Source organism: Gadus macrocephalus, chromosome 4 (genome assembly GCF_031168955.1).
Source record: "Gadus macrocephalus chromosome 4, ASM3116895v1".
Classification (NCBI taxonomy): domain Eukaryota; kingdom Metazoa; phylum Chordata; class Actinopteri; order Gadiformes; family Gadidae; genus Gadus; species Gadus macrocephalus.
Genome location: NC_082385.1, coordinates 17,855,172 through 17,863,719, shown reverse-complemented (window position 1 = coordinate 17,863,719; position 8,548 = coordinate 17,855,172).

Below are 8,548 nucleotides of genomic sequence, written 5' to 3'. Positions count from 1 at the left end.
GCGGGAACCAAGGTGCTCTCGGTGAGTGGTTTGACCTTGCTGACATGGAATGTGGGATGTACTTTCAGAGACCTGGGGAGTTTTAACCTCACAGACACAGGATTAACCACATTGGACACTGGGAATGGACCAATAAACTTGGGAGCTAGCTTACGTGACATGACATGGAGAGGCAAGTCCTTGGTGGCCAGCCAGACTTTCTGACCTGGCCTGTAGCATGGAGCAGGCCGACGTTGCCGATCTGCAACACTCTTCATCCTTGTGGCGCTACGCAGCAGGACCCTGCGAGCCGCAGCCCAGATGCGGTGGCAGCGACGTACCATGGCATTGGCGGAGGGGACCGTGACCTCACCCTCTGTCTCTTGAAACAAAGGAGGCTGATATCCATAAGCACACTGAAAGGGTGAGAGCCCTGTAGCAGAGGTAGGAAGTGTGTTGTGGGCATATTCTACCCATGTGAGGTGCTTACTCCAGGAGGCCTGGTTCTGGGAGACTAAGTAGCGGAGGCAGGTCTCCAGCTCCTGGTTAATCCTCTCAGTCTGACCATTAGACTGAGGATGATAACCGGAAGTGAGACTGACGGTGGCACCGAGGAGATGGCAGAACTCCTTCCAAAACTTGGAAATAAACTGCGGTCCACGATCCGATACAATGTCTCTGGGGAACCCATGGAGCCTGAAAACATGGTTCATCATAACGTCTGCCGTTTCTTTGGCTGAGGGGAGCTTGGGTAGAGCAATGAAATGAGCCATTTTAGAAAACCTGTCTACCACCGTCAGCACAGTGGTGTTACCTTCCGAGTAGGGGAGACCGGTGACGAAGTCCATGGAGATATCTGACATGGGGCGGTGTGGGACAGGGAGAGGCTGAAGCAGTCCCATCGGTGCTCTGGAAGAGAATTTGTTTTGTGCACAGATCGGACAAGCCCCCACGTACTCCTTGACTGCTCTTTCCATGGCCGGCCACCAGAACCTCTGCTTAATGAAAAACACAGTTCTTCTTACCCCCGACGTGTGAGCCCAGTGGATGACCTGTGGACGGAGGGACACTGGGACAAACAACCGGTCTTGAGGACAACCACTAGGTGCCGGGCTCACCCCGTTAGCACTCTTCACCTCTGATTCTATTTGCCATGTAACCCCTCCTACCACACTGTTAAGTGGTAGGATATGTTCAGGTTCCTTGGCAGCAGGCTCAGGATCATACAGACGGGACAGAGCATCAGGCTTGGTATTTTGGGACCCAGGTCTGTAAGAAAGTGAGAAGTTAAAGCGATTGAAAAAGAGGGACCACCTGGCCTGGCAAGAGTTAAGTCTCTTGGCATTCTTTAAGTACTCAAGATTTGTATGGTCCGTCCAGACCAAAAAAGGCTGCTCCGCCCCCTCCAACCAGTGCCTCCATTCCTCTAATGCAACTTTGACTGCTAAAAGTTCCTTGTTGCCTATGTCGTAGTTCTTCTCAGCTGGAGTCAATTTACGTGAAAAGAAGGCACAAGGGTGGAGTTTGTTGTCCTCGGCCGACTTCTGTGACAGAATGGCTCCAATGCCGACATTTGAGGCATCCACCTCCACCACAAACTGCCGACGCGGGTCCGGAACCGTGAGTATGGGAGCCGTGGTGAACCTTTCCTTCAGCTGTTGGAAGGCTCGCTCCGCCTGAGGATTCCACTCAAACGGAACCTTGGAAGAGGTGAGAGCATGCAAAGGGGACGCAATGGCACCGAAATTCCTAACAAACCTCCGGTAAAAGTTAGCGAACCCTAAGAACTGTTGCAGCTTTTTGCAGCTGGTTGGAGTAGGCCAATTGACCACAGCACTGACCTTGCTAGGGTCCATCTGGACCTTGTTCTCTGAGATGATAAACCCTAGGAATGAGGTAGTGTTCACATGAAATTCACACTTCTCAGCTTTCACAAACAATTGATTTTCCAGAAGCTTCTGGAGGACCTGTCGGACGTGCTGGACATGAGCCTCTTCATCAGGGGAGAATATCAAAATGTCATCCAGATACACAAAAACAAATCTGTTCAAATAATCTCTAAGCACATCATTTACAAAAGCTTGGAAAACACCAGGTGCATTAGTTAAGCCGAAAGGCATCACAAGATACTCATAATGTCCATGAGGTGTGTTGAAACCTGTTTTCCATTCGTCCCCCTCCCTGATTCGAACCAAATGGTAAGCATTACGGAGATCTAGCTTAGTGAATATTTTGGCGTCCTGTAAAAGTTCAAAAGCAGAGGAGATGAGTGGGAGGGGGTACCTGTTTTTAACAGTGATTTCATTCAATGGAGCATAGTCGATACAGGGCCTGAGAGACCCATCTTTCTTCCCTACAAAGAAGAATCCGGCTCCCGCCGGTGAGGAGGAAGGCCGAATCAACCCAGCCTTCACCGAGGATTTGATGTATTCAGTCATGGCCTCCTTCTCAGGACCTGAGAGAGAGTACAGTCTGCCCTTGGGGATGGGAGCCCCCGGGAACAAGTCTATAGCACAGTCATAGGGCCTATGTGGGGGAAGTGATGTGGCCTTAGCCTTGTTGAACGCCTCTTTAAGATCGAGATAACATGGCGGCACCTTGGTGAAATCTGGGAAGTCAGAGTCACAATCGTGCTCGATTGGTTCAGTCTTGGTCTGGACATGATTGACAGATAGACTAGTGTCGGTCTCGTGAACCTGGTCTATCTTACCAGTATTGTCTCTAAAGCACAACTCGCGGCAATCGAATCCCCACTCCTTGATCCTGCCCGATCTCCAGTCTATATGGGGGTGTTACGCGGCTCAGACGCAACAAAGAAACGGGGCAGGAGACAGCGCGGAAAGTCAATGTTTCTTAATTTAATTGACTCAAAAGCAATGAATCAAACAACAGATAAGGACATTCATGGTGCAAAGCACAAATCAAATCTCCCGCTCCCGCTCCCCGTCTCTCCAGGCCAGGCCCCCTTTTATCCCGTACACGGGGACACACCCCGTACGCGGGCACACCCCCATCCTGGAACATGCGGGTCCAGGCCTATTAGAGCAAAGGCAGACAAAACACGTAGCACACATACCACGACAACCGAAAGGCCAATGTGGCCGTAACACCCCCCCCCCTTAAGAAGGAGCTTGCAGAGTATCAAAAGTCCCCACAATTACAAAACAACTAAATTTCCGAACTTATCTCCAACTAAAACCCCTTTTCCTGGTAGGTGTTTTCCACTTTGTCCAAAACTTTGTCATCTGGGTTCTGGCTCGCGTCCACATGCAGCTTGAACGGCCTGTCCAAATGCGGCGCAGCCTAAACAGAAGAAGTTATTAGGAGAACTTTTACTTTCTCAAAAGCAGACTGGCATACCGGAGTCTTGTCGAACTTCACAGAGGACTTCAAAAAGATCTGTCAACGGCGCAACAACAGATGAGAAACTCTTGAATAAGACAAATTAACTCTGCACGCTTGTCCCCAGACAGGTGCTGCAGCAACTGGGGAAGCTGCTTCAAGGTCTCAGATTTATCTAAGCGGGCACGCAAGACGCCATCGTCAGGAGCCCTGATCCCATCCTGTTCCTGTGCTTCCACCGAAGGATTTACAGGAGAAGTAGGCGCTAGAACACCCTCACTCAGAGCCACAGCACTAACAGCACCTCCTGCAGGCACGTTCGTACATTCATGATACGCTTAAGCAAGTTGGCATGACATAGCTGCGAGCTCTTTCTCCTGTCAGGAGTAGCCAGCAGATAATTAAGATCCGACACCTTTTTGGTCACTGTATACGGACCAGCAAACTGCCTGAAATGGGGAGGACAGGACCGGGAAAAGAGCAAGGACTTTATCCCCCACTTCAAACACACGACGCTTAGCTTTCTGATTGTAGCGCTGCTTCATCTTAGCCTGAGTGGCTGTCAGATTTTCCCGAGCTAGACGAACTGCCTCGTACAGACGTCTTTTAAAGCCATTAGCATAATCACTTAAGGTAAGTGGTGGCTCCTGGAGGCCTGCACCATCCTTAAGCACAGCCAAAGGACCACGCACTGAATGGCCAACGACAAGCTCATTAGGGCTAAACCCTGTGCTCTCCTGTACTACCTCCCTAGAGGCCAGCAGCAACCAAGGAAGGCCTTCTTCCCAGCCCCGTCCCAACTCCATACAGTAAGCACGAAGCAGAGACTTTAACGTCTGGTGGAAACGCTCAAGGGCTCCCTGGCACTGAGGGTGATAAGCAGAGGAAGTGTGATGCTTGATAAAAAGCTGACGCATGACCTGAGAAAACACACGAGACATAAAATTAGAACCTTGGTCAGTCTGTGTATCAACCACACGCTCAAACAGAAGAAAAAATGTATCGACGTCTTTCTCATCAAAGCGAGGAAGCAAGTGTAGACTAGTTGCTATATCGAGCTTATGACCTGCTGCACCAGGTGACGTTATTTTCCCCTGCCGAATGAGATCCAAACGCTGAGCCTCAATCTCCAGCTTTTTGTGTTCCAACGACCTCCGTGCGCGTTCATTCTCCTCAGTGAAGCGGAGCCTTTCGAACTGCAACTGCTGCAAAACTTTACTGTTATCCAGCTGCATCTGAAGCAACTCTTTCTGCTGCTCAAAAGACAGCATTGCCGCAGGTTTACGAGACGGACCTTCCTCTTCGTCTGCAAACGAAGGGTTTCCAAGGTCCTCAACTAAATCATCGAGAGGTTCCTCATCCTCTTCGTCAGACTCGGGTCTAAAGTCGGGCGCGTTAATCAGACCCTTCGCGCACAACGCCAACTTCACCGAAAGTTTGACGTAACTTTTAAGCCGAGTGGAAGGAAGTTCAATGTTATAATGGGCAGCCAACTGCATTAACTGATCCTTAGTTAACGCATTGAAGACAGCCCTGGAGGGTTCCTCAACAAACTGTGCAACAAGTGACGTCATCCTTTTAGTGATTAACGCGTCACACCTGCTGATCAACGGAATCAGCCAAATCTCCACGCCACCAAACAATGAAAACTAAACAGGGAAGCCCAGCGATAAAATAAGCAAAAGACCATTCAAATTTTAACCAAATTGTAACTAAACGCGGATCTTCAAACAGGCCCGTGGTGGGATGAATTAAGCACCAAGCCCGGAGGTATCGCAAAACAACCAGAAAACTGGCGATTCCACCAATGCCTCGGAGTGCCCCCGAGACAAATGCTCTAGCCACAGGATCTGTTCAAAAATAAAAAAAACACACGTCCCACAAAATACGCAAGCCCGAAAGGAATAGTTAATGGCCCCGCAAATAGATCGCTGAACTTACCCTCTCTCATTGTCCGACATTCCTGAGCCGAACAACGTAGCACGCAGCCTAATGCAACGCAGCTGCAGCCTGCAGGTAACACACACCTGTCTCACGGCAGAATTGCGAGTTTGGAACGAGCCCCCATTTGTTACGCGGCTCAGACGCAACAAAGAAACGGGGCAGGAGACAGCGCGGAAAGTCAATGTTTCTTAATTTAATTGACTCAAAAGCAATGAATCAAACAACAGATAAGGACATTCATGGTGCAAAGCACAAATCAAATCTCCCGCTCCCGCTCCCCGTCTCTCCAGGCCAGGCCCCCTTTTATCGCGTACACGGGGACACACCCCGTACGCGGGCACACCCCCATCCTGGAACATGCGGGTCCAGGCCTATTAGAGCAAAGGCAGACAAAACACGTAGCACACATACCACGACAACCGAAAGGCCAATGTGGCCGTAACAGGGGGTTATGTCTGGTCAGCCATGGGAAGCCTAATATGAGTGGGTACAGTGCTGAGTTGAATAAATGGAACCTTATGTCTTCTGTGTGTTTATCGGCGAACGTAAGTGTGATGGGTTCTGTGACATGGGTGACATTGAATAAGATTTTACCATCTAGAGCCCTGGCTGTGATGGGTCGAGGCAAGATCTCAGTATTAATGTTAAGCCTTTTAACCATACCCCAGTCCAAGAGATCTGCATCCGCTCCAGAGTCTACCAGCACCCCCCGAGTGAGAGTCTTGTCATGAGCAGATACCTGGACTTGAGTCAGGGGACGAGAAGGGAAGTTGAAGACAGGGGGTCGGCTCGCCAGCGCTCTCCTCCTCACCGACGAGCCTGCCCTTTTGCTGGGCATGATGACCACTGATGGCCTGGTTGGCCGCAGTAGAAACAGCAGCCCTCATGTTTACGACGCTGTCGCTCCTCGGGTGTGACCTTAGCCCTGCCCAACTGCATGGGCTCCTCAGGAACATTAGTGAGCGCTGGTCTCACCGGAGAAGGTTGAGGCTGGAGCTGTGGCGTCCAGGCCGTCCTGGGAAAGGGAGCAGAAGTGCGCAGTCTCTCTCTGCGCCTCTCTTGAAGACGGTTGTCTATGCGAGTGGCCATGGAGATTATTATATCCAGATCGGTGGGAAGCTCTAGGGGTGCCAACTGGTCTTTGATGGAGTCTGTGAGTCCGTTCATGAAGGCATCAATTGAGGCAGGATCGTTCCACCCACTGTCTGCAGCCAGAAGTCCTGAATTCAATGGCATAGTCTGTGACTGGCCGATTGTGCTGTTTAATTTGCATTAGCACCCTGATGCCTCCCTAGCTGGGGAGGAGTGATAAAAAACTCGGCTCATGGTGTCAGTGAACCTGGAGAGTGTTTGGCAAACAATTGAGTCTCTGGACCATTCTGCCGTGGCCCATGCTGCTGCTCTACCCGTCAAATGGGACATAATAAAAGCTATTCTAGCCTGGTCGGACACAAATGCAGCCGGGTTGTGTTTAAAATGTAAGACACAGAGCACCAAAAATGGCCTACAGTCTCCTGAGTCCCCGGAAAACTTATCTGGAGCAGCCAGCCGAAGTCCAGTAGACGGGAACCGGGCATGGTCCAAAGCAGCAGTGTTCTCGGCAGCAAGCATAGGCATCATGGCAAGGAGTGAAGCTGAGGGATCAGCCTTAACGTGTCCAATGAGAAAACTGAGTTGATCTGTCAGGAGGTTTACTTGTTCGGTGACAGAGGACTGGAAATTCCCCTGTTGCTCGGTGAGAACTCGCATGGCTAGCTTCACCACTTCCTAGTCTGCTGAGTCCATATTTTTGGTCAGTTCGTTCTGTCACGACTTGACTCAGGGACAAGGACTCAGAAGCAAAACTCAAAAGACGGCAGTATGTTTGAATCAAAAACGCTTTACTAGAAAAAGGTAACAAAAAATGCTCTCATGGAGGATACAAAACTATAACCAAAAGATGCTCGCTTAGGAGGATACAAAACACAATTAAATACAGTAGTATCTGCAAGTGTCAAAAACTAACAAATCCTGAGGCTTGACAATACCCTGGGGACGCAAGACGAACTGACATTAGACAAAGGAAAACAAGGGCTATTTATACATGAAGGAGGGGAACACAGGTGAGACGAATCAGAGACCGGGGAGGCAATCACAGTTCAGAAAGTCAAGTGCCTGAAACGAGAGGGAAAAGGGAACTACAAAATAAAACAGAAAGTAAATGACAAGACATGAGTGATTTAAACTTGGCTCAACAGAATTAACAAACTTGACATGACACCAACCTGCTACAAGTTCCACGGACTGAGCGACGGACTTGGGGTGATCGGGCCTTCTCAGTTGCTGCCCCCACCCTTTGGAATTCACTCCCCTCCCACATCAAAGTCTCTCCAACCCTCTCTTCTTTCAAATCTGCCCTCAAAACATACCTTTTCACACTAGCCTTCCCCACCTAACTCCCACCTTATTCTTCATGTTTAACCTCTGTTTTTCTTTTATTCCTAGTCTGTTTTACATAGTTTTGATAGGGCAATATGTAAAGCGACTTAGAGTACCATATTAAGGGCTATATAAATTTCATTTATTATTATTATTTATTATTATATGTACTTGCAAACAAACACACGTCCACACACACACACACACACACACACACACACCCACACACACACACACATACAAACACACACAACACACTTAATCACACACACAGGGTTAGAAAGAAACGCCCTGAGGGCAGCCAGTTGTGGTTAAAAAACAGTAACGCACACACACACGCACGCACGCACGCACGCACGCACGCACGCACGCACGCACGCACGCACGCACGCACGCACGCACGCACACACACACACACACACACACACACACACACACACACACACACACACACACACACACACACACACACACACACAGAGGGTTAGAAAGAAACGCAGTAGAAGGAAAAGCAGGTTGATACGTGACGCAAGCATACTCAATGTCGCCCACCAAATGTGGGCCAGACAAGTGTCCAGAATGGATCTCTGAGGTCAGCACACCGACACATGTCGTTACAGCAACGTACCTGAGCTCCAGACACAAGCCCTATCATTTTAGCCTTAAACTAACCCATCAGGTACCAGGTAAGCCTGGGCATTGATGTCAGCAGATTGATCTGGAGAGGGAGTGTTCATTGGAGTAGTTAGGACATAACAGCACACCCATCAGAGCACAGATTTAGCAGCCAGGCATGCTGCCATGGCCTACATATATAGAGCCAATGGTGGACTTGGGTCATCCCAGCTTAGCCTCGTGCTGGGCT